General features: G+C 37.4%; 1 pseudogene across 1 annotated transcript; it reads right to left on the bottom strand.

Annotated features, from left to right (window-relative positions):
- Window positions 1-22,753: 22,753 nt before the first annotated feature.
- Window positions 22,754-24,428, bottom strand: LOC309823189 (ankyrin repeat domain-containing protein 6-like; annotated as a pseudogene). Its single transcript has 2 exons — window positions 24,324-24,428; window positions 22,754-24,252 (listed from the first exon to the last, which is right to left on the bottom strand). The product of its transcript is annotated as an ankyrin repeat domain-containing protein 6-like (transcript).
- Between the last annotated feature and the right edge of the window lie 1,824 nt (window positions 24,429-26,252).

Below are 26,252 nucleotides of genomic sequence, written 5' to 3' on the forward strand. Positions count from 1 at the left end.
TGGGACTTTACAGCCTCTGTAATCATCCTGTGAGGAAATCTCTTATAGTAAATCTCTCTCTCTCTCTCTCTCTCTCTCTCTCTATATATATATATATATATATATATACACACACACATATATATACATACATATATTTGTGTACATACATATATATGTATATTTTATATGTATTCATTTATATATATAACCAATAGATGATCTACATATATACAAACACACACGTGTATATATATTATATACATATATATGTATACATGTAATTGGTTCTGTTTCTCTGAAGAACCCTGACGAATACGGTTTATCAGGGAAGCCTCTGCAAAGGTCCTGAGGAGAGAATACATTTGGTGTTTGAGGAGCAGTAAGAATAGTGTGGCTGAAGCAAGTTCTGTGGAAGGTGGAGAGTCAGAGAAGAAGAGGTCAGGTAAGGGGGCAGGGTTTAGCTCATGTAGGTACTAAATCACTAGAATTTAATTCTAAATGTGTTGAAAGGTCAATAGATATATATTAAAAACATTGCTGTGGTGATCCTGTGACAAATGAACTCTTTGAGGCAAGAATGGAAGGATCGTGATAAATGGTCCAAGAGTCATAATGATGGGTTGTACTTGAGAGACCATAGAAAGGGGACAGATTAGGGGTATGAATGAAGGTACAATTGATAGATGTGGGTAAAGGATTTTAATAGGTGTTTGAAGAGAAAAGGGAGTAAGGATAACTTATAAAATTGTTGCAGTCAATCTCCAAAGCAGAAAGGCCCACCACTCAAAATTGTCCAGACTGATGATGCCAAATACACACTGAGAGGGTATGAAAAGTTTTCTTACTCACATAATTGAGGTCACTGGTGAGAGTAGGGTGGACCTCTCAAGCAAGTCCAAAATGGCTTGAGAGCACCAGGAAAGGAGACTGGCTCAGGGCTTTATTGTGATCAGGCATGGAGCTAGAGAAAGAGGTCCCATATGAATAGTTTGAATCTCCTGTTTGTGCTAAAGGAGGGAGCACCCAGGGTTTCTTATCAGCTTTTGCTCAGAAGTGAGACACAAGGGGAGAAGGAGAAAAGCTGTCAGCAGTCAAACAACAAAAATAGAGTCAGACTCCTTGCACAAAGATCTAGATCTGGACAAATGAATGAATGGTAGTGCCATTTCAGGAGACAAGGAAATCTGATGGAGGAGCCATATTGGTAGGAGCTGGGGAGTAAAGTGTTCTGCTGTGAGCTTGTTATGTCTGAGATGTCTATTTATTATCTACCCCTTTCTATCTCTCTGCTCTCATTTCTTGACACTCTTCCCCTCCATCTGTTATAAATAAAAATTTTAAAAGTTGTAATTAAAGGTGTCTGGTAGAAATATGTTATATGCTTAAGGATCTCATGGCCCATGGTGGTAAGCAAATAAGTACACCAACACTAAACTCAGAACATGTGAAAATACTATGGAAGCAACATTTATAGAATTCCAGATGTCCCTAGAAAATTGGCACCTAATGTTACTTGGACAAATGAGAAAAAGTTCTATGGGGGAAGTTAACATTTTAAGCTGAATCCTGTAGGAGTCAGACACCTGGGAAAGGTGGAAGCTGAGTAAAGCTTTTATAGGCAGAGCAAGCAGCATCTGTAAAGACATGGAGTAATTATGAGTCATTAAGTACAGAGTATTCACTGAACCAACAATAAATAATTCTCAAATTTTGATAAATATAATTTGCTTAATTTTGAGGAGTGCCGTTTGATCTCTATTGTGTTGCTCATAACAGGTATTTTTAAGGTTTTCCTAACATTAATTTGGAGATCAGTGGGTAAAAGTAAACCAAATCTTTTTAAAGTCTTAGGATCCAGGACAAGGGGGAACCTCTAGCATACTTTATGCAAGTAGAAATATCTGATCCTCTGTTATTTAAATGCCAGGATATCTGGGGCATATCTGTGCATTCATTGTTACCATACACAAGGCTTGGTATTAACAAAACTATTATTTAGATAGCTCTGTACTATTCAGTCTTATTTCTGGTCTGCTAATTAATAATAATACTGTACTATCAATGTAAGCCAGATTTTTTTGGTTTAGATTTTTGTTTTGCTTTTCTATTTCTTGTTATCTGTTGAATGTTTGGTCAATTGACTAGATTTCAACTCATTTTGTACTATGCTGAGCCACAAAAGTGGATCAAGAGTTCTGGGTTGGGCTTCCCTGGTGGCGCAGTGGTTGAGAGTATGCCTGCCGGTGCAGGGGATGCGGGTTCGTGCCCCGGTCCGGGAGGATCCCACATGCCGCGGAGCGGCTGGGCCCGTGGGCCATGGCCGCTGGGTCTGCGCGTCCGGAGCCTGTGCTCCGCAATGGGAGAGGCCGCAACAGTGAGAGGCCCGCATACCGCAAAAAAAAAAAAAAAAGAGAGTTCTGGGTTGAAAAGCATCCTAGTCTGATGGAAAAGAAGACTTTGGTCAACTATTAGTGCCTGTCATAGTTGGAGGGCTGGGGTTACAGGTTTCTTGTGTTCCACATTTACCATTCCTTATTTAAGTGAAATGGTAAAGTAACTAAAATTTATCATTTTACTTTGTTCTCCTATTTCAATGCCACTATTCTTCTCACCTACTCTCCTCCCCATGCCAAGCACCTAGGATATATCCAAAACGGCTATAAGCTGACTTCAAATAATTTTTAAGATCTCAAAAAATTAAAATGTTAGGGTACCACCATACAGAGAGTGTTTGCCTTCTGAAGAGGCCAGTAATTGTAGAAATAACTTTATGTGTTGTCTGAATAATGTGAGTTTAAAATCTCTACGTTGGTGTTTGGCATAGTGGCCCCTTCATAATGCTCTCCAGTTGTCTGGCAGGGACCACCAGTTTTCTAATAAGGCTGCCTCTGTGCTTCCTTGGACTTATTTTAGGATTCAGAGTTGTCTGATTTCTGGCTTGGTTACTCACCATTCCTTTAATTCCATTTTACTGACCCAATTTCTAGCTACTATAGGTCTTCTCCAGCTTTCATAACTCTATTGACTATTATTTCTATTAGTTCTATATAGTAATTAGCTCAGTCCATGAACCAATATGGATGCCTAACCAATATTTGTCATGAAATCAGTAAGAGTTAATACTTTCAGAAGTATGGGAGAGTTCAAATTACTATGCAAATCTGATGCCCAAACAGGATGATACCATTTGAAATCTGTTGCTAACTAGTTGGTATAATTAGTGTTCATTATAACACATCAAATATATTCCTTATCAGCACTCAGTAGTAGATAGAAATGGCTGTAATCCAGAGTACAGTCTGTTTCTATAGTTACAATGGAAGTAACTTCCTTTGCCACCAAAGCAAATGTCAGAAGCACAATCTTAGATAATGAGTGCATAATGCCATTATGTTAGCTTCTCATCCTTCATGTGGCCTTCATTTCATTTTTAGTTAAAAATGAATGACTGAGAGTATTTATTGTGAAGATAATTGATTAAACTATAAGTTTTTCAAATATCAACTTTTGTTAAAGAAATCTACAGAAATACCCTAAGTCAGAAACTACCATCTTATTGATTGAATGAAAGAAAAAAAGTCAGTAAAGCAAGACAGATTTAATGTAGACATGAAAGAGGTAATAACAAAAGATAGCATCAAAATTACAGACATAAACTCAGAATATAACAGTTTAAATTTATTTTAATTTTATTTTTCTTATTAAATACTTTTGGATTCATTTCACTTTCTCCTAAAAGCAGATTAAAAATTAGTTTTCTTCTATATATCGACATGATAATTTTAAGGCATTATTAAAATGATGGATATTCAGAATAAATATGATTATTGCCTACTTTCATGCAAACTTAGGCATTTTATTTCTATAGAATGAAGTTGTTTGGAGAACCAGAAAACTTTTCTTTTTTTTACCTAAAAATCTTTACCTTGAGCACATTTTCATAATAATTTTTGATTGGCCTCTCAGAACCTTTCCTGAGGTTACATTCTTACAGTTGCAAATTTGTGAAACTCTCGTTTCAAGAAACAACGAAGGATATATTGGTTTTATGATCTGGTAATAGAATGTCCAGTTTTACATGCTCAATTTTAATGAAAATGTGGTGAATGTAAAAAGCCTTTCAAACTGTCACTGTGTATGTCAAACACATGCAGTTACTGTTTGTATACTAAAATCCCTTCTGGCCTGACAGCATGCCTACACATTTTTTTTCTTTTTAAATTAGAGTATCCACGTCTCTCACTCTTTCTCTTTCTGTATCACAGAGGGAACAACCCTCTCAGTTAGTAGGAGCTCTAACCAGTTATGGACACTACTAGATCTTTTGAATTATCCGATTATAAGCAATATGCTTCCATAGATATTTTCCTTGCTCTCTTTCAGACTCAGTTGCATGTTCCATAAAGAGGTAATAGGAAGGGCATTATCATCTATGTCCAGTATAATTCTGAAACAGTCAGGCAATAAGTGGAAGCAGCTGATGCTTTCCTAATTGTGACTAGTGCAGAGAAAATAAGGAAAAGAATAGTGAGGAAAAGCTTTTAAGGTCCCATTTCCCATGTCAGGCACAGAGCATCTGGACTGAGATTACTTTGCAAGCAGTTTGTGACTTCTAATGGCAACATTAGGACCAAAAGTATATACATATAACGTTAAGAAGAAATTGACGTATAAATTTTGCTGTTTTAGGATTTAAGTGAATTAGCATTGTTCGTGTGTTTGGGGAAGATGTTACAATTGGCCATTATCTAAAGACAAGGACATGCTTCTCAATATTAATTTCATATTACTTGGTGGCTCTTTTAATTCTCCAGAGTAAGAAAATGATTGTAATTGTAAAACTTATGATAATGGTGCGCGGTAAAAATTAGTTCTATTACAGGAAAACAAATGGATATCTTTTGGTTGCAAAGCACAGAAATCAATTCCGACTTGCTTAAACCCAAAGGAGATTTTTTTGTTGTTTTTTTTAATCGGGTAAAATAGTTTATTTTAAACAACAAAGATCTGAAAAGGTTATTGACAGATTGGATTCACGTGCTTTTCTTCCAGAATGTTGTTCATGAGCTCCCTGAAAGCTAGATTAGCATTTTATATGAAAGTCTTAAATGTTTAGAAAATAAATACAGAGTTTAAGAAGGACAGGAAGTTGTGGAAGTATGCCATGAAAAAATCGGATGAATTAAATTCCAAACTTATTATGTCCAAATTAATAAGCCAGAAAAAAAGTGACAGGGAAACACACACCCAAAATGTTCTTCAGAAGAACAAGAGTAAAGAATGGGGGAGAAAGTGAACATAAGCAGTACATGAATTGAAAATAAAATATGATACACAGAATATGGCAACAGCAGGGTATAGGATAGAATGAGTAGGGACAGTGTAATCCCGAAAATATCTCTTCAGTCAGAGATCACAGGCCTCTGGATTTAGAGTGAGACATAAAATAGGATACTGAGGTGTGACCAGGTGGTTTTTGAAGACTGAATGGGGGCTACCTAATTATAACTTGCCTGAAGCTATAGAATCACAATATAATTTAATGTAACCATAAAATGTAGTTAATGGGAGAGAAAACATGTCAGGCTGGAAAAGAAAAAGTTGTGAGAAAAGTTAGTATACATACGACAGGGCTCTTTCAGGGCCCTGTACAGGCTCTGCCTGTACTGATAAAAGGGTAGCATAACAGGTTTCTAAGGATGGGAAGGAGTACAGCTCTCACTTGCAGCATATTCCAAAAGAGATTGGAGTGGCAGATGAAGCTTCGCTTACCCACCACTCTCCACGGCCCAGGGGTTGGGGACCCCTGACCTGGGCCCTCAAGGCTGTCACCAGAGAAAAGAATCATATCCCTTGGTGCCAAAGCTTGAGAAAGGATCTCAGTTGAATAAGAGTCCACACTGACAAATTAAAGTTTTTAAAGTTTATGTCTTATATAAAGGAAGTGTCTTTGTTTATTGTTTTTAGAGTTGCCAGTACAAGCAGCATGCCAAGTAAACAACAACAAAATACCAAGTAATTCTGAATTGTATACACAATATTGTATCACCAAAAATATGGCATTTTTTAGAAGAATGTAGCTGTATCATCACTCAATAGTTATAATAAATTAAAATAAAGGCAAAGAGTTAATGTCAGTATTAAAATACATTTATGAGTATACAATAAATATTTTGCCTGAAATTTTTATTTCAGCATTTTAAGAACAATAGTTAACAGTTTTGAGTAAATACCACGCAACAGATAATAAAATAAATGCTAAATTCAATCATCTTACTTAGTCCTCACAACACTTCGAGGTGGAGACTATTAGCACACATTTATACCCCATGTTTTACAGATAGGAAAATGTAAGGGTTAGAGGAGTTGTCCAAGAGCAACAGATATCTGTGTCTATGCCCACCTGTTTACATTCTATTTTCTTTTGATTATAAACACTATTTTTTCTTGAAAGAATATGCCTCTCTACTCAGTTTATATACATTGTGGACTGTGTATATAAATCAGGACATAAAAGTCAACTCAAAATTGATCATAGATCTAAATAAAAGTGTTAAAACTGTGAAACTCTTAAAACAGTAAATATTTGTGGCTTTGGATTAGGCGATACATTCTTAGATATGACATCAAAAGCACAGGCAACTTTCTTGTGATGGCTTTGCCTAGTTTTCATATCAGTACAACACAGGTCTCATAGAATAAGTTGGAAATTATCACTTCCTATTCTGTTTTTGGGAAGAGGCTGTGAAAGAGTGTTAACTCTTCTTTAAATGTTTGGTAGGATTCATCAGTGAAGCCATATGGGCTTGTGCTTTTCTTTGTGGGTACATTTGTGATTACTAATTCAATCTCTTTGATTGTTACAGATCTATTCAATGGTCAATGTCTTCTTGAATCAGTTTTGGTAGCTTGTGTTTTTCTAGGAAATTGAACTAAGTAATTTGCTCATATTTGTTTGTAGTTATTTAATTTGTTAGTACATCGTTTTCATTTAATCTTTTAAAGTCCTCATTTCTGTAAGGTCAATAGTGGTATCTTCTATTTGATTCCTGAGATTGATAATTTGAATTTGTTCTCTTCTTTTTCTTTATCAGTCTAACTAAAAGTTTGTCAGTTCTATTGATCTTTTTGGAGACAAATTTTAGGTTTCATCAATATGCTCTGTTGTTTTCCTAATCTTTATTTTGTTTATTTACATTTTAATCTTTACTATTTCCTATTTTTTCTGCTTGCTTTGGTTTAATTTGCTCTTATTTTTCCAGTGCCTTAAGGTGAAGGTTAGATTACTTATTTGAAATCTTCTTTCTTAGTAATGTATTTACAATTATAAATTTCTCTTTGAGCACAGCCCTAGTTACTTCTCATAAGTTTGAGAATTTGTATTTTATTTCATTCATCTCAAGGCATTTTACAATTTATTTTGTGATGTCTTGTTGATCCATTAGTTATTGAGATGTGCAGTTTAACCTCCACATATTCAAGACTATCCCAATTATCTTCTGTTACTGATTTCTAACTTAATCCCACTGTGGTCAGAAAACATACTTTGCAATATTTCAATCCTTTTGAATATGTTTAGGCTTACTTTATATACCAGCACATGTTTTTTTTCTGGAGAATATTCATTGGCACTTGAGAAGAATATGTATTCTGCTATTGTTGGGTGGATTATTCCACATGTACCTATTAGATCTATTTGTTTTTTAATGTCACTCAGATGTTCTATTTCCTTGTTGACCTTCTGCCTAGTTCTATTTATTATTGAAAATGTTGCATTAATATCTCTATTATTGTTAAACTTTCTATCCCTCTCTTTAATTCAGTCATTTTTTTTTGCTTCATTAAATTTACCATGTTTCAGAGCATCTCATTATTTGATAAGTATGATAAAAAGTATACATGTACTTTAATATGAATATTTACTCTTACCTTAAGCTTAGCCCAGACAACCAAGTCTCCTCCAGGGAGGGAAAAAAAGAAAATCTGGAAAATGCACCTGGGGAATGTAGCAAAGAAGTAACTATTAGACCAAAAAAGACATACAATTATTTTATGGTCCACTTGCCAAAAACATTAGAAGACACACGAGAGAATGTACCTGAATATCTCTGAAATTATTCAGTTGTAACAGAAAGTGACCTTGTTGTAATGCTATAGGTAATTCCTGTTACTAACTTTGAACAGTTTTGAACAAACATAAAAGGATTAATTGAGCAAAAATGATTGTAGGTAAGCCTAATGACTGATTTTAAAGACTATCTCTCTTAGGTATACAAACCTTTTCTGATTATGTCTTCCATTATCTTTATAAAACAGGGATAAAAATGAGAGTTCAAAATACAAGATTGAGTGTTTGGCAACACTGACAATTACCTGCCCAATGTTTCTGGTTTTGACAGTAGCCAAGGAAATCAGAAATATGCAAAGAAAGGAAATTTCATCACTGTGGGAAAAAAATCAACTGGTTTTTTGATTACTTTCACTGAAGAAACATTGTCTTCAGTGCTCTCTCTCTGACCATCAATAATACTGAGCACTAAAATTTTCTATTACTATTGACTTATTCTCAGGAGAATTGAGCTATATCCGGGCAAAATAGATATGCTATTATGGGACAAACTTATGGAAATATAACACTTGGTAAGGTATTGGAAAAAAAGAGAACTGTGTCATTTTGTGAACAGAAAAATCAAAAAGCTATCAAATATACTGTAGAATATAAAACTTTATTCTAACTTGACTGTCTCTTTAGTGCCATTTCTCCACTCAGAAGCCACCATATGAAGCATAAATTTGCAGCACAGATTGCAACTGATTGTTTCTGTTTTTTTTTTTTTAATACATTTATTTATTTATTTTTGGCTGCATTGGGTCTTTGTTGCCGCATGCGGGTTTTCTCTAGTTGAGGCGAGTGGGGGCTACTCTTTGTTGAGGAGCACAGGCTCTAGGCGCACGGGATTCAGTAGTTGTGTCACACGGGCTTAGTTGCTCCGCGGCATGTGGGATCTTCCTAGACCAAGGCTCGAACCCATGTCTCCTGCATTGGTAGGTGGATTCTTAACCACTGCACCACCAGGGAAGTCCCAACCGATTGTTTTACGAACTTGGTCTGTGCTTATAGATACCAGTTGACCTATTGCACCTGGAACAAATTTCTTCAAAAGTGCTTAAGAAAGTGGTTATCTACAAGATGAAGGAAGGGCAGAGTTGAAAACAATACAGTCTTCAAGATAAAACAAATATTTTCTTTCATATTTGAACAACAAACATTCATAAAGAGGTCACATTATTATAAGCATTTGGATTAAATCAGTAAGGGATATCTAAAATAACTAACATGTGGTTCTTTATCTGGAACAGAAAAACAAAAATTATCAAATGTTAATCAAGGACAATGTATTTACATATTCCTTCAGGACAAATAAAAGTTATCAAAAATATGAATAGTATTGGATTGGTGAAAAAGATAAGAGGTTAATCTGGGTGGATTGTGAAGACCCAATAGAAAATATGAGATCTGAGAAAATGGGATTATTTCAATAAACAGTGAGAAATGAGGAAATCATTATAGGAAGCAGAAATGCACTAGTGAAATAAAGGTGGTTTGAGAGCAGGACATGGATTGGTAAAGGTAAAGGCTTTTGCTTCCAACCAGCACAGGACAAGTCTAAATTTGTGATATCAGGGACAGACCCCCAATGGTAGCTGAATAGACTTCCTAAGATGTCAGGAAGGGCTTCCTACAACTAAGCCAGTTAATGTAATCAGGTTTGTCCTGCAGCAGTTCACAGGTTAGATTAGGGCAGTTTGGAGATGAGAGGACCAGTGAATATTTTACAGGAATATACCAGTGGCTTTCAAAATCAATTGCATAGGTAACTAAGGACTAATAAATATATATATATATATTTTTTTTCCAGTGAAAACTACATATCTGAAGGAATGAGAGGAGCGAAAGGAAGATACTAATATTTCAAGTAAACTGTGTTTGAGCAATGGAATTAATCTTGGTTATCAGCTCAATTAAAACAATTTTAAGAAAGAGACAGATACATTTGAACAATTTAGAAAACATAATGTGTTCAGCATGCCTGATTTTCAAATCTAACCACACCATTTCCTAGAATTATGAACTTGAGTAAATGAACTAGTCTGTCATTTCCTCATGGCTAAAGCAACATAACAATAATAGTACCTACTTCAAAGGGTTTTTGCAAAAACTGAATGAAAAAATTCATCTAGAGTATACAGATTGGTGCCTTGAATATTAAAATGTACTCAGGAAAAAGCTGGCTTATATAATTATGATTATTAGTAAAACTCATTGCATGCAGAAATCAGAATTTGTTTTTGGAATTTTAAGCTTCAGTATCTTTCAACACAAACACTTAAGCTTTCTTAAGGTAGTAAGTGTATTTTGCTAAAGCAATTTCAATTGTATTTTTTTAAACCACATTGCATTGCACACTGTTAATATAGTTTTTTTTTTAATTGTAAAATAAATAGAGGAGCTGTGCCCACAATTCAAAGAAATACATTTGGCAGGCTAGTTATATCTCATTTTTTAAATTTAATATACTGTAAGGTACATCCAAGTAGACTTTGTTTAAAGTTAATTAAAAAATTTAACACCCAACATTAATGATTTTAGTATGTCGGTCTTGGTGCTTCACTGAAATGGTGAGGTTCTTGAATTAAGCCTTTCATTAAATTATAAATCTCTTTAGGCTCATTGTGCTAGAAGAGGTTTGTTAAAATGAATATTCCTTTTTAAAGTGGAGAAAAAAATAAGTGCCTAAGGGAAAAACAATTAAAGTATGTTAGTAGTGCAAAGTTTTGATAGGATAAATGTTTCTATCAGATTACTTGTAGAGATAACTAAAGGGAAACAGGTGGATATATTGGTCTGTCATCTGGAAGATGACTGAGTGGGTGACCGTTTCAGTATGGAGGGATAAGAGAGCTATAAGTCTAAAAGTCTCAGAGATGTGAAGTGGGGGTGACTCCCAGGCATATCCTTGGATGCCTCAGTCCTTTGGCACTCAGACATTCACAGTCATACAAGGAGAGCTGAGTATGTACGTACAACCTCAGCATGGGAGAGCCAGCTCAGGGTCTCTTTCCACTGATATGCAGATACCTGTACAGCCGCCAAAATTGTACATGATCATGCCCATTTTTTTGTGCTTCTGCAGCTCATCAATATTGGTCACATATTGCTGTTTAAAAATTTCAACAATAAATGCAGGAATTTAGTCTACTGCATAGTACTTAGTAGGACTTTCATGTACCTTGAAATTAGTATGAATAATTTCCTAGAAATTGTCTTGAGTTAATGTTAGAAGAGATATTTAATGAAGTATTAAATTCTTAGTCTTCTCTAAGGGTAGAGAAAAGGCCACATAACCAGCCATTTGCTTCTTTACTAGTTCACTTTCCAATTTTCAGGAGGTAAGCAATCATTTTGAAAGTTTTCTAGATCCTTGGCTCAAATATATTAATTAGTTCATCTTCCTGAAGCTTATATTTAGATCATATAGGCTTGTATGTAACCCCTTTCCATCACCTAATTATATCACTTACTGTATTCTTAATTTAAACAAACAAGTTTGAGTTTAATGGCTCAAATTATTATTTAGGTTGCATTGTTTCAAAAGTCAGCTACTACTTCTAATATGTAAGATCAATGTATTATTCCTCAGGTGTGTGTGTGTGTGTGTGTGTGTGTGTGTGTGTGTATGAAGAGAGGGGTAGGGTGGGGAGAGGGATAGAGGGAGAGAGAGAGAAATTCTCTTGAGATCAACTATTCCTGATATTTTGAAGAATACAAGTCAGGTACATTATAAAATGTTCTTCATTTTAAGCTTGTCTCATATTTTCTCACTACTCCTGATGTTCTGATTTATTCCATACATCTTTACATTAGTTTTAAATATTTTAATAAGCAGGTTAACATTAGTTATAAAAAATTGTTTTGCTTGTGGCACCAAGAGGCTATACCTGAACCTCACTTTGAATACAGGGCCTAATTCTCCCATTAGAGTAAGTAGTGAAGTGAGGAAAGTGTGGTGAGGCAGGAACTAGAGGGCTCTGGCAAACCTTGAACATCTTTATTTTCTCTTTCTTCACCCAGTCTCTTGGAGGTGACCAAGAAGGACCTGAAGTGTTGGGTACATTTTTCTCTTTCTCTCCTTTTTTACAGTATGAATAACTACCATTTACTGATTTACTGTCAATATATGCCTTTCTATAGTGGACATTTGCAAATTCACTATAGGTGAGGAAAGCACTATCCTCAAAGAACGGAAGTTACTTGTCCAGGTCACATGGGTAATAAGTGGCAGGGTCAGGAGTGAACTCAGTATCTGGATTTCCTAGACCATCAATGGTCTCCACTGATTTCAAACACAGAAGAACAAAAAAAAAGTCAAAAATACAAGAGAATAGAACAAATTTATGAGTAAATGTCAGTACTAAGAGCTGCCAAGAAGAAAGGAAACCCTAATGAAGTGTCCCAAATGCTAAGAATTGCTGTTTCTTTTTCTCTCTAAAAGGAAAAGTGTGTTGGTAGACTCATGATATTTATAAACTGTTTGTTTGTTTTTTTGGAAAGGGAGCAGCAAGAGGAGATAGGGTATAGGATATAGATGAAAGTCTCGGTGTGGGAATAGCCAGAGTGGTGGCCAGAATAAGCATCATCTGGGACTTCCCTAGTGGTGTAGTGGCTAAGAATCCACTTGCCAGTGCAGGGGATGAGGGTTCGAGCCCTGGTCTGGGAAGATCCCACATGCCGCAGAGCGACTGATCCCATAAGCCACAACTGCTGAGCATGCATGCCACAACTACTGAAGCCCGTGTGCCTAGAGCCTGTGCTCCACAACAAGAGAAGCCACCACAATGAAAAGCCCGTGCACCACAACGAGTAGTGGCCCCCACTCGCTGCAACTAGAGAAAGCCTGTGCGCAGCAACGAAGACCCAATGCACCCCCAAAATAAATAAATAAATAGATTTATATAAAAATAAAGAAGTATCATCTATGAAAAGATTAGAGGTTGGCAACCTGGGGAACCAGGCCGTGGAAAGTAAAGGATGCTCTGACCAAGATGAACAAAGAAAGTTTCTGAGGCCTTGGATGAGTGGAAAAGACAATGAACACCTAGGGCCAAGAAATCATTATGTGGATAGAAGAACATGACAGGACCACAATCTATATTTCAAAAGACTAAAGGCATGAAGACATTTCCATCAGTCCCATGGGGGCAGCCTGGAGAGCAGGGCAAGCATTTTCTGGGTACATAACTGTGCAGAGGGTCAGTGCCCCAACCCCTGAGTTGTTCAAGAGTCAACTGTATATATATTTACACATATGTATACATATATATATATAAATGATTACCAAAATCAAGTTAATTCATACATCCATTTCCTCATGTACTTACCTTTATGCCTTTGTGTGTGTGTGTGTGTGTGTGTGTGTGTGTGTGTGTGTGTGTGTAGTCCCATCATATTCTGAGTATCGTTCCTGCCATGCTTTGTAGAATTTTATTTCTACAGAACATCTCATCCCATTTCAAAGTCTGCTTTTTAATTTAGCTCACAATACCTTTTTATCAACCTCTACATATTGTTGCCAAGGGCCAGTGTCTCTTAGACTCTGGGCCTCATGTTGGCCTATGCTTTGTTTCACTGGCATTGTTTCTAGACTTTACACATCCCAAGTTCTGACTTTTCTGTATCTGCTACTAGTGAAATATGTACGTAGTCTAACCTTAAATTTATTAAAATGCCAGACATAAAGACAATCAAAATTTTACAAAGGGCAATGCACATGTAAGGTGATAGCATGGCATTTCAAACTTAGTGGAAATCTACCGGTCTGATCTGATGACATCTCAAAATAGTAATGAACTAATATACAAGTGAATAATTTTTTAAAATACCTGGTTATTTATGTAAATCAGGGTTGACTCAGAGGTAGAGGGCATTTAATGTTTCCCTGAGATATACTTTTATGGATCTCAGGGGCTAAAAACTGCAGTGAGCTAATAAACCTGTCTGGCTTTAGATGAGTCAGGCTAATTATAAGGCAGTCAGTTTGATGCATTCTCTGTCAATAGGAGCATTTAGAACAGCATCCTGAATATCTCTTGTTATCAACTGAGACCTTGGCTTTCTACGATTTGGGCTGCCTCTAGAGTATTTCCATTTTCATGATCTTTTCCCAAGCTGGGTTCGATTTCCGGTTGTAAACTGGGCAGGGAAAAAATATTAGGCAGTGTTTCTTCACAGAAAATTCTTACAGCTTCTCAGTTGTGTCTACAAAGTTGCTCTCTTTTAATATGTGTTCATCCCTGTAATGGTCCTAATAATGGCCCAGGGGAAAGCCAAAAACACCAAAATCAAATAGATGGGATCGCTATTAGTGGATACCTGTATTTTTCAGCCAAATGGGGCTTTCTTTCACCTGTCTTGTTAAAAATTAAACAGTCCTTGAGGCATCGTTTTTCATCCATTAGGGACCAACTGTAAGAATAATGTGATTGTATAAAAACTTTCTGGTAGAAAACTGAAGAGCCAAGGCTAATCTGGCCTTCAGTATAATATAATCTGTCCCTCTCTATTTATTATATTTCCACAGTCCCTTGTTAGCTCTGGGACATCTGTGTTTTAAAAGAGTGGTGGCAAAGCTCTCACTGAGACAGAGGTCTTCATTTGCTGAATTTACTAGCAACACAGCATGTAACTGTGTTAAGCCATCTTACTAAACAACAAATGAGATTCCAGAGGCCAAGGCTTACAGAGAAAAACACTCCTCCCTCACTTCATCTCTCTGTAGCTCAATAAAACAACCAAAGACCCTGATGGCCTAGTTTTTATAATACTGTCTTTTTTCCCCGGGTAAACCATCTGGCTCCTGACTTAATCAGGTTGGTCTCTGAATACAGATTTCATCCCAGTTTTGCTTGATGGTGGTGACTTCTTCCAGTATTTATTTTAGACCAAGTAGTAACCGTCTCTTTGTTTATTCTCAATGTTGAAAATTACCTGCATTTTTTTTATGCTTAGCTTCACTACAATATTTTCTTTTCTTTCATTAAATAATTAATAATCAATGAAAACTTTACATAAATCAAACTTTTTTTGTGTGTTTTATTCTATGAATTCAAAACATAAAGTTTAGATCCACCTCTTTCTTTCTTTTTTTTTTGTTTTTTTTGCGGTATGCGGGCCTCTCACTGTTGTGACCTCTCCCGTTGCGGAGCACAGGCTCCGGACGCACAGGCTCAGCGGACATGGCTCACGGGCCCAGCCGCTCCGCGGCACATGGGATCCCCCCAGAACGGGGCACGAACCCGCGTCCCCCGCATCGGCAGGCAGATTCCCAACCACTGTGCCACCAGGGAAGCCCAAGATTCACCTCTTTCTTTCAAGCAACCTGAAATTATAACTCCAGCCAATATTTTTAAATTTAACTCATTGATCTTTATAATTTTAAGGAGAATTATATTTTACATGCAAACTGTACATGAGCTCTTTAAGTTTATTTTCCATATGAACTTCACTGTCCTCAATGCTAGTGTTTATATTTTAAATCATTGATTATTGGTTCTTTGGCTTTTAAGACTACTAGGGGACAAAAATTGTCATGAGGAGTGTATACACACACACACACACACACACACACACACACACATACACACACACGAGTTTTGTTCTAACATAAGTAGCATGCCTTTTTTATTTTGTTTTGGGTTTAAGACTTGACTTAGAGAATCCTTCACTCTTTATAATTCTTTACACTCTTTTCTATGCAAAAAGGAAAACTTTGGGAGATACATGACTACTTTTCTTGGCCATGGTCTTTACCTTTTCAAGAATTTTGTTTTTCACTTTATAGAAATCTGTAAATAATTAATTAAAGCAAATCTACTAATTGGCTACACCATGCATAATATGCTGCTCTGGGATCTTCCTGCTAATTACTCTGGAAAAACACTACCACCATAGCTTAAGAGAACACTTTTCTAGAGAAAAAATCTCCACACTTTGCTTTTGCTTTTCAATGTCTTGGGTTTTGATTTCTATTAGTTTCAATTAACGATCACTCAGTTTGTCTTAACTTCTAAACTTTTCTCACTCTGATCATCTTCTCTTTAAGTATATCAGACTCAGTCTAAACCTTCTCCATCTTTAATACAATTTCTTATGGCAACTCACAGCAGATGATCAACATTAAATTAAGTAGCTTGATATTTAGGCATGATGTGAGAAATTTCTATGGAATCATCTTTAATCCAAGGCTTGATCACCTTGATCTTCCTTCTTCCTTGATGTTTTAAGTTGGTCTGAAGCCTGAGTGTAACTTGTAGTTCTTCACCCTGGAGTTGGGAGCCATGTTATTAGCTCACAGGGTCAACACCTCATTTCATTATTTGCCTCCCCAACAGCATAATAGTTTATTTAGGTCTCTGTAGGAAGGATCAAGTGCCATTACAAATAGTTCTAGATTCTTTATCAGTGACTTTGTCTTTCCATACAGTGTTCAATGAGGTATAGGATAAAAATTAGTAATGTTTATTTTATTGAGAAAACGGTTCTTGGCCAAATAATGTCAAGGATTTAAAAAGGAAGATGAGAAGAAAGAAAAAGAAAGAAAGAAAGAAAGAAAGAAAGAAAGAAAGAAAGAAAGAAAGAAAGAAAGAAAGAAAGAAAGAAAGAAAAAGAAAGAAAGAAAGAAAGAAAGAAAAAGAGAGAAAGAAAGGGAGGGAGGAAGAAAGAAAGAGAGAGAGAGAGAGGGAGGGAGGAAGGAAGGAGAAATTGTTTACCAAAACAAAGTAACTAAAAAACATATTTACAATTGTTATATTGTAACATATTTACAATTTTAATATTTACAATTAAAAAAAAAACATTTCCAGTACTACAGTGTCTTTTTAAAAATTTTTGTAAAACTCTGATTGAATAAAGTATCATTGAAAAACTTTACTCCTAGCTGAAGTAAACAGAAATGTGCTTTAAGAGTACACAAGTATAACTTATATGAAATAATTACATTCCAGCCAAAATGATATGATGAAATTTTGATAAATGGGTTATATTTCCAAGATTCCAACTTACTGATAAATCATAACCATTTTCAGGACCATTACAACCATTTAATGCCAGATTACAAAGGTGAAAGGGCACAGAAATTGAGGTAGGATAAAAATGTTATTAAGAGCTTTGTTAATCCATAAAACATATCTCTGTGTTTGGATATATTTGTGTTTGTGTATGTTTAAATCCACACACAGAACCACAGAGAGTGGGAGATACATCATGGTGCATCATTGCATGACAGTGCACATTCTCAGCATCCATGGCTATTTCTCATTCTTTGACGTACAACCCAAAGCATCCATACACTTTCTATCCTCATAGTCTAACAGCATGGTCTGATTAATATGTACCTAGGAATAAAATACATAGTAGAAAATTAAAATATTACTTGATCTATAACAGGAACACTGCTAGGTCTAGTGGGCAAAAATCAGACTTATGTTGTCACAATGGCAAGTCACTAGTCTTTTTATCTAGATTTCAGACCTAAGACTGTTCAAGTATCTCTGAATGACAGCCTGGGCTCCTTGAGAAAGGATGCTATAATATTGACATGAGTGTGTGATGTAATTACTCCTCCTATCCTTCCCCAAGGGGCAATAAAGCCACTATCGAGAATATCTCTGCACAAGAAAACATCCAATCATTTTAAGGATTACTAGACACTGACAGTAAATTAAACTTAGTTATTGAGGACCACCAAATGACACAGGGGTCTACCAGTAAAAATTAGGGTGCAGATAGTACACATGCCTAAGACACAAACTCCTGTTTCATTGCTTCTTCTTCCTGAATCCACAGCATGATCTCATAGGAAGTTCTTTGTGACTATGGATAAAATAATTTCCTTTTGGTTCTAAACAACATGCTGGCTCTAATCAGAAATTTGCTGATGCAAATTTAGGACAGCCCTAAATAGGAGTGTCCCTGAAGAATAATGATAATGAAAATCTTACTGGGGAGACTACTGAACAGCTCAGTTGGTACCAGATTGTTTTGGTATTGACAGAAATCCTTGTATCTGTTAGCTATTGATAATACAAAATTGATGGATAATTTATGACTATGAAGCTTCAGTGATGTTAAGCAATGAACATTCATTTCTCATGCATTGTCAGGGTTCAGCTGGTCCAGGATGGGCTTTGGCTAATCCCACCTGGCATGCTTATGTGCATGGAGTCCTGCAGCTTCAAACGTCTCACATCCTCCTCCTGAGATCAGGGAGCTGCTTGGATATCTCCTTCTCATCTAAACTGACTAGTGGACTAATGTTTTATCTAAACTAATTTAGACTAATGTTGCTAAAGTTTTAGGTTGATGAGTAGAAATGTGGAAACGATAGGCCTGGAACAGTGATTCCAAGGATATCTGGAGGTTTGTAGATAGATATTCTAGGATGGGCTGAAATATGCAAATATCTGTTTCAGATGACTATTTAACAAAGGACACCCACATAAGTGGAGGCTCTGAATAATCATATAGACAAGATGACATATTTTGTGAATGTTAATAAACCCCATTTCTCATCTACCTAGTGTTTGCTCAGTGTGGACATAGCAGCAAAAATACAAGCTCTGTATGAACCCAACACATGGAATTCCACTACAAGGATGATCTGGCTTTTGCCACTGTGGATTGCTTAACCTTCCAGGAGCAGACACTGATGCTGAAACGTCAGTTTGGTTCCTGACCCTGGGGAATAGCCAACCACATTGTTGGTAGGTTAAAAAATTAGTTACTTTCCATCGTAGAGAGGACAGTGATATTTTCTTACTGAAATTAACATTTATTCCAGTTAAAATTCTACTTCTGTCCTCTCACCACTATCTATAAACTTTGGCATACTTTAATCACCATCACTGATTCTGATGAAGGAAATTATCTCACAGCAAACAAAAGTGCTGCAATGAGCACACACCCATGAAATTTGAAGGTATTGCCGTCAACCCCAAGACTATAAGCAGCTCACATTGTGAAGACCATATCAATGGCCTATTGAAAACTCAGTTTTGTTTCCATTTGGGAGTCAGCATACTTAAATATAGTGTTTTTTAATATCAGGCATGATTTATGCTTCTAGCCAGTGACCATTATTGCTTTTTCGTGAAAGGAAATATAAAGGGGAAGGGGCAATAGAGAACTTATACATTTATGGCTTTGCTGATAGCAACTATTCTAAGAAAAACAAGCTGATTTTTTTTTAAAGAAAGTAAAAAGGAGCACATGTAAGAAAATGTAATTGTTGTAAATTGCTTGGCTCTGCAGTGAACAATTTTTTTTTAATGTGAAAAAAGTTAACTTGGTGATTTATTCATCAAAATAAATAAATTAACCAGAAATATGGGGAGGCAGTGGGAAATTAAAGAAGCAAATTTTAATCCTCTAAAAGGAAGTAAATATATTTCTAAAACTGATAAATCATGAAATAACAATGTAAGCATATTATTTAGAAACACAGAATTAATGCTTAATGAAACACCTGAAGAAATGAATGGTGATATCCTCTTAAAAGCACAATTGGAAGGTAGAAGGGAAAAGGAAGGACCTACTTTTGTATTATAATTAATATTTGTGTCGATTTTAGATCTTTATGTATTTATTCCTTTGATAAGAAATATTATAACTTTAATAGATAATCTGTGTGCTGCAGTTGTCAGGAGGAATTGGTCTTCTAACTCTTCTTTCAGTTCCACTTGTTGATATTTACTGCTAGTTAAACCTATTGTAGACCCTTCATCTATGACTATTAACAAAGTACAGCAGATCAACAGGGTTGGCATCAGTCTTCAGGGGTCAGAACTGGGCTGGAACTGCACACACAGTGGGGCTCTCACCCCCATTCTTATTCACCTGGACCTCGAAGAAGTCACATCTGAAATCATTAATGTGTGAGCATTAGAAGATTCTGGTCATGAATACAGTCCAGTATTCAAGGACACTGAAATCATGCTCTCCTCTACTGTGATCATCTTTCCTTTTGACTCAAAGGTCAGTCAAATTTTTACATTCCTTTGACAATAGAAATTACAAATCAAATGTGCACACTTGAATATCAGTGACAGTGATCATATGTGGAGTTTGGGGCAGAGAGGCACACTGACCTCAAAAAGACTAAAGGTCCTACTATAACATAATCAATTCCTTTTACTATTCCTAGAAATGCATCAGTGCTGTGTGGTTTAGCTCAGTCTCTGATCATTCTCACCAGGATCATGACATAAACATAAAACTGGCCTTGATGCCTCCTGTAAGTCTTGCACATTGCTTCCAAAAAGATCTTTTTTTTTTTTAAGGCAAATGACATCATACTTAATCTTTGTTTAAAACCTGAAATCTTTCAGACTGCTTTAAGGATATTGTCCAACTTATTATCTTGGCCAAAAAACATCTGATCCATGCGTATCCTTCTGACTTATCTTCTACCGTTACCCCACCTACATCCAATACTACAGCTTGAGTATTTCTTTTTCTTTCTGGTAGTCAATATTCACACTGAGGCATTTTGTTGGGCAAACCCTCTATTTAGATGTTTCATGCTCTTTGGCTTTTAAGTCTCTGAGTTAGTTCTTAGTTCCTGTTTTATCAGCTTTCCAGAGTGGATGCTCATGATAAAGATTTTGAAAGCAAAGCAACTTTAGGCAACTCTTGTTTTTATATCAAAATATGTAGTCTTGACTTTCCATGCCAGATTCTCCCCTTCATGCCAGATCACATGCTAACAGCCTCTCTTATGTTGATCTCTGTAACTGAGTATCTGTAGCCATCTCTCTTCATGTTTAGTAACCTCATCACTTCTCACCTTGGTCACTATGTGACCATAGAGTTATTCTTGATTCTTTCTAATTTTCTGCTCCATAACTATCACTCCAGCTTCATCTTCAATCTTGCAGTTAATTTTCCAACTATGCTAAATCATTTGTCTTTGCATATGCCGTTTCTCTGCCTACTATACCCTTTTTTTTCACATTCCACTTAGGTAACAGCTGTTCACACTCTAGCACTTCCCTTCTCCCTGACTGCCTGTGATTCCGTTGGGGGCCTTTATGATATGTTTCAATATCAGCTAAGACTTCCATTGTAGCAAGATCATATTGTTTTCTTTTCCTTTTTTTTCTTTTTTTTTGATTGACATGCATCTACATTTATTAGGAACGCCTAGATCCATAGATTGTCAGTATTTAAAAGAACAAGCCAAAAACAACTGAGCTTGATGGGCAGAACACAAGGGGACTAAATGCATACTTTGTTTTTCCGGGTGTTCCCATGTCAAGAAGTCATATTTTCTCTTTGGCTTAATGAGCAAAAGTTTATTCAAAATTACAGACAACATTTACTTGGTTCCTGTGTTTATAGAAATAGAATCGAGGTTTCTATGCATATATGGAATTTTGAGGAGATGAATATAATGCCACAAGGAACAAGAAGCTTGGAAGATAATTTAATCCAAAGTTTCAACATACCGTTACTTTTGCAACTTTGTATACTCCATAGAGCAGAGTAAAATCCGCAGGGCTCCATGAAGCTGGGGAATCCAAGTCAATTTATTGCATTATTTACCTTGATATAGTTGCTACAAAGCAGTGGAAAGCTTTTGAGGTTCTTCAATAACAGAACTCAGTTCAAAATGAAATACTTTCAAGAAACAGTCTTATTTCTTTATAAAATGTAGACCAATAAGCTCAAATTCAGAAAGGTACTCTAAGGTAACTGGCTATGAATTAGGTTATAGAAGTTTCAGGTAATTGTTATGTGAATGTTTTTTCCATTAATCCACTTTAAAATCACTATGATTAAATGATTGTACTATTTCTTTCTTTTGGCTGAAAGATACAGAAACCATGATCCAATGATTTGAACCTTTCTCATTTGAGTTCATTATTAACAAACATTCCCAGTGCTATTAGCCAATTAACCCATTATTTAAATACACTCTGACTTTTCAAAACATTTTAAGATATACTGAATCTTGTGCCATCATGAAAATCCTTCTCAAAATTTGTTTGGTGAGTTTTCCCCTGGTTAAAACGTCAGCATTTTGGGAACTATGAACTTGAGGGAGGGGGTTCAGCGTGTCTGTTACAGTTCTTACAGAAAGACACTGTCCAGGCACAGCAAGCATGTTGATATGAATGACTGCTTGATTTGAGTTCACAGGGATTCATATTTTTCTTGCTTTTCATTTACATTATTTCATATCCTGAATATTAGAATTTAGGCTTACACATCCTTCAGTTTCTTAGCACAGCTCGCTTAATCTGAGCTTTTGAACTTCAGATGAACTTGGGCTGAGGTTTCGAATCTGTAATGAAACCTGAAACTAAGCAAGTTTCCCCTAATTTCAGTCTAATTGTTGAAGTCTTCATAACTTCAGGGCATAGGAAGCATGTGTGTGGCACATTTTAGAAATTACTGATTTTTTTTAAAGGCAAGTTCTGCTCTGTGTACAAAAACCGACACCTTGGACATAGCTCTTCTGCAGTTGCAGAACCGGAAATCCTCAGGAATCCTTCCCTGGCGCCACCGCCTCCCACCCCTAGCCACACGGCATGTGTGATCTTAGTTCCCCGACCAGGGATCGAACCCCCGCCCCCTGCATTGGAAGCACAGAGTCTTAACCACTGGACCAGCAGGGAAGTCCCAGGAATTCTTTCTCGTCCCACTTCCCAGGCCCTAGTTTTCCTTGTGTACCTTAGTCCTTAGTTTAGCAAGTTCCTCCTCTAAACTTTTAATGTGTTCCTCCAGCGTGGCCTTGTCTTGCTGGGCTTTCTGACTGGCTTGGTTTCGTGCTTCTTCAATCATCCTTTCATACCACTTTTCCATCTGGGTGGAAACAGCCTCAAAGAAATAGTGGGTGAGCTCCAACGCTTGGGAGGTGTCTCGAATGTGAGGGGCAGCCTGCTTGCCACCTGCTGCTGGTGGCGGCTGCCCGCAGGTGGTGCTGGGTGCTGGGTGCTGGCCTAGGTTCCTCGTCTGTCCACTTTTCCCAGACTTCTTGGTTTGGGTGCCTCTGTCAACACAGGGCCCAGCCTGTGGGTTGCATTTGGCTGCCTCTTTCAAGGGTAACGAGGCTGTCTGGACCTTGACATTCCTCAGTCGGGAGCCTGTACAATCCGAGGAAGACAGCTCCTGCTGGGGTCTGTGGGTGGCTGTGGAGCTGAGGGCCTTTTCCTTGGGCCTGGCCACCTGGGGGGAGCTGTCAGAGGCTGCTACTGGACCTGCAGTCCCCACTGACTGATCCACACCTGTGGAGGACTCGCAAGTGGAGGGTGTGGATTTAGTCTTGGAGGCCCCAGAATCTCCAGAAAGCTTCAGCTCCCGATTCTGAATCTTTAACGTGCACCAAGTTTTTAATTCATCCACCAAGGACATCTGCCGTTTCTCTCCCTCGTGCTTCTCTGAGTCCGAGTGCTGCTACAGGTGATTCAGGCACTCCTTCCTCTCTGCTGAGAGTCGCTCGACCATCAGCTGGTCCAGAACCCGCATTTGGTGCTGGGTCTTATTCTCCATGTGCCCCAGCTTCGTGTTCATCTTATCCTGTACCAACACCAGCTCTGCTTTGATCTCCTCCACAGTTGACTCCAACTGATTCTCCAGCTTGTTGATCAGGGGTTCACATCTACAGCCATTTATTGGTGCCTGCATCACTTTGCTGCCCTTGCCCCGGTATAGGGTGTAGAGTTGGTATGCTCTGAACTCATGGGGGATGGGGGTAAACAGCGATGCCTGGGCCTCTTTTTAGGGTCATTGTGAGTGCGCGAGTTCTTCAGCTGTCAGGGCTGCTTGTGTGCTGGTGGGGTGGAGTCAGAAAACGCTGACACATTGGGCCTTGACTTTTTCTGCCTGTTGTCCTTTGCTCTGGACTCTGGGGAGGTGGACAGGAAATCTCTGGACTCTTCTTTTCTGGGTACAGCCTGTTCACTGCTATGGGTGTCTCCTGCTGAGACACTTCCCTGGGGCATTTTAGTGAGGAGGAGAGCAACTTGTGGATTATTGTGGTAGCAGGCAGTCTCCAGTGGAGTCCGGCCTGCATTATTGACAATGGTCCCATCTGCTCCGGCTTCCACTAAGATTTTAACCACCTTCTTGTGATTTAGGGCAGCAGCAATATAAAGTGCTGTGTCTCCAGCATCATCCTGGACATCGAGGTCACGGCCAGCCTTCAGCAAGATCTGGACCACAGAAAGATGGCCCTTATTGGCAGCAAGATGCAAGGGGTCCAGCCATGCTTGGTAACGGCTACCTTGGCGCCCTTGTTAATGAGCTGAAACACATTCTCCGCCTGGCCTTTGTACGCAGCTATGAGCAGGCATTCTGAAAGCCTGGCGACCACATCCTGCTGGCTCATGAATTAGGAAAGAAAGACGTTTTCGGGGAAGTGGTAGACAAGTTCCTTTGGCTCAAGGTGATGCCACAGGTCCAGGCAGGTACCCGCGGGTAAAGATTCTGCGATCATTGGAAGGTGTCTTCATCACTATGCCATCTTTGGGGCCTCTGCAGTCAGGATGCCCGCGACTCCAAGATCATATTGTTTTCTAATATTTACTTTGTCTCTGGCTCTCATTAGAGTATAAGCTTCTGGGAGATGAGGTGCTAAATATACATGTGATTTCAAATGAGTAAAAATGCTTGTCAACTTCTTCATCAATCAGCAAATCCATATACAGGCCTCTTTGGCTTATTCCTGAAGCTTCAGGGGTGTTTCAGGGATCTGGGGTCTAAAAATCTATAGATCCTCTTCTAAACTTGAGGCCTATTTTAAAGAAAATCATCCTCTAAGAGCCCTCTAAACAAACACATTCTCTTGCAAGTTCAGCAGAAAGAAGGTTAAGAAAAATATAAAATTACCTGAGATCATGTCAACTATATTAATATCTAAAGACCAAAGCTCATGTGCAGTTTCTGCCTCAAAGAGTTAGTGCAGATGTGAAAACAGAGAAGTTCTTTAATGTCACCTGATGGCAAAAGGTGGAGCCAGGATTTAGACCCATTCAGTTGGCTTCAGAGCAATTTGAGTAATGTTGAAAGGCATTGAATAATGAGGAGATATTGAATAATATCCTTTGAACTGAGAAGTAACTTTAAGACTAAAAAACGAAGCAGGCAACTCCATAAAGTGCAATTATGAAGTTTATTATGGGTAACTTACATACAGGCAGGATTAGGCAGACAAGGATTCAGAGGCATTTGTGGCTGCATGCCCATCTGCCAAAGGGAGTGCTGGGGACTGTGAAGAGGCCAAAGCTAAAACTAGAATCTGACTACCAGGGAGAAGTATGTCTGGTACTAAATGGAACTTGGGGGTCTCATGACCAATAACCATCTTCATCAGCAAAAGACATTCTTTCTGTTTTCATATCAGATGAAGGCAAGTGTAAAAGTTGATTGGAAATTTATCTGGCTTGGGGGCATTCTTTGTGAGTAAGTCACCCAGAAAGGGGAGAGTGGTAGGACTGCAGGTCTAAGAGGAAGCTGTAAAATGGAGTCAGTGATGGTATGTGCAAGTCAAAACAGCCCTTATACTTTACCTTTTGGCTCACAAATATCCCCAAGAGTACTATAACATAATTATTTATCAACTATGAATGCTCAAAAAAGAGAAGTTAAAATCCTAAGCAGTTTTATCAGAAAAGAGAGGACAAAGGAGGGATAATATTTAGGGTCAGACCACCGTCTGAATGCCAGGCTCTTAGGCAAAGGCCACTTCCATCCAGATGTGCACTCTCCTTCCCAGGCTGAACTGGACCAGGCCATGTCTCTAGGTTTTGTTCATGAATAAATCAACTTCTGAGGCAGGGTAGTTTGTTTGCCTTGGCATTCACTACAAAATCCATTTACAGACTAAATCAAGAGACCATATTCAGGATAAAGCTGTGAATGGATGATTGAGCAGCATTTTTATTTCTGGTCTATTTTATAGTTTCTATTAACATATAGGGCTTCACTCCTACAACTCTTCCTGCTGTTCCCTAAAAATGAAATGCCACATTGCCTAGAAGAACGTTGCTGAATAAACATAGTAAAGTTAAAAGGCAGAAAGCTATTATGTAGCTTTACATAATAGTTAATTTTAAATGTTTGGCTGGGACATTTTCTGGAAGGACACATTTCTTTTCAATTATTTATTAGTGAATATTCAATTTTATTATTTTAAGGAAAATGATAATAACTG

The sequence above is a fragment of the Grampus griseus genome (assembly GCF_964374135.1).
Source record: "Grampus griseus genome assembly, chromosome: 5".
NCBI classification, from domain to species: Eukaryota; Metazoa; Chordata; class Mammalia; order Artiodactyla; family Delphinidae; genus Grampus; species Grampus griseus.